This window comes from Octodon degus, unplaced genomic scaffold, assembly GCF_000260255.1.
Source record: "Octodon degus isolate 3935 unplaced genomic scaffold, OctDeg1.0 scaffold00286, whole genome shotgun sequence".
Lineage (NCBI taxonomy): Eukaryota > Metazoa > Chordata > Mammalia > Rodentia > Octodontidae > Octodon > Octodon degus.
Genome location: NW_004524862.1, coordinates 995,216 through 996,539, shown reverse-complemented (window position 1 = coordinate 996,539; position 1,324 = coordinate 995,216). Strand labels below are relative to the sequence as shown.

General features: G+C 39.4%; 1 protein-coding gene and 1 pseudogene across 13 annotated transcripts in view; one reads left to right on the top strand and one right to left on the bottom strand.

Annotated features, from left to right (window-relative positions):
• The window catches only part of R3hdm2 (R3H domain containing 2), a 204,790-nt gene that overhangs the window by 11,193 nt on the left and 192,273 nt on the right, over positions 1-1,324 (top strand). The window lies entirely within an intron of this gene.
• On the bottom strand, positions 749-1,193 carry LOC105741088 (annotated as a pseudogene).

Here is a 1,324-nt window from a genome sequence, read left to right as displayed (position 1 = left end):
GAGCATCTTGAAAAATCAGGGCAGGGCTTATTTTCTGGTTATGTCTTTTTTTGGGGGGGAAATACAGTAGTATCTCAAATTCAGTATGATCTCTGCAAAATAGTTTTGGGGGACTGGGGTAACTCAGTGTAAGACACTTGCTTAGCATGTATGAAGCCTTGGGTTCAATCTCTAGTACCAAAAGACAAAACAAAACAACCCCCCAAAACAAAATAATTTTTCTGTGGAAATCAGTTCTTTCTCCTGAGTTCTTTTTACTGTGAATGATATCATCTAGTTGTATAAGATAGACTAGGATGTTAAACCTCAGTCTTTTCTTTTGTGTCTTTAATGTCAAATAGTCATGAAGTTATATATATCTTCTAATCTCTCTTTATCATCATTACCACTTTTTTTAGGAGAGCATTTTTCATCTCTATAGTTGTGATGGCTTTTTATTTTATTTTCATTTATGTTATTATTATTTTATTAGGGATTGAATCAGTGGCCTTATGAATCCTAGGTAAACACCCAACCACTGACTTGTATCCCCAACTGCTTGTTGTGGCCTTTTTTTTTTTTTTTTTTTTTTGTGATACTGGGGATTGAACTTGGACCTTGTGCTTGCTGGTCAGGTGCTTAACCTGCTGAGCTATATCCCCAGCCCTATGGGCCTTTAATTGGTTTCTCTATTCTAGTCTTACTCCTTTTAAGCTTTCTTTCTTTTCTTTTGCCTTTCTATCTTTTATTACTGCAAGAGCTTCATGTTTTATTTAGCCTTCTGACTCTGTGCTTGTGCCTTCAACACTTTCACCATGATTTTCTGCTCTTCAATAAGGAAAGTACGCTTGATCCTGTTGCGGACACACTTGGCACACATGGAGCCCCCATAAGGCCTGCTGACATGCTTCTTCCTTTTAGAAAATCTCATAAGAACTTTAGGCCGCACAGCTTGAACCCCTCGAAGTCTACCCAGGCACACGCCACATGCAGGTTTGGGGGCCTTCCCAACCTTATTGGTTTGTTTGTTTTTTGGCAGAACTGGGGATTGAACTCAGGCCCTTGTGCTTGCCAGGGCAGAGCTTATTCCACTGAGCCATCTCCCCAATCCCGTACCTCTTGGTATAGAGGTAAACAATTCTATTCCCTGGAGTTTGGGACAGCCTAGTTTTGTTAGAGGCAGTGTTGTAGCAAAGCCTACGATGGCACGTCATTGTGAAAGCCTCTAGACACTGTACCCAGAAGAGAGTTCCTTTTAAGCTTTCATTTAATTTTGTACCCAGCCAAAGATAATTATCTATTTTTTCCTGTGTAAAACTTCTTAACATCTTTTGTTTGCTCTTTT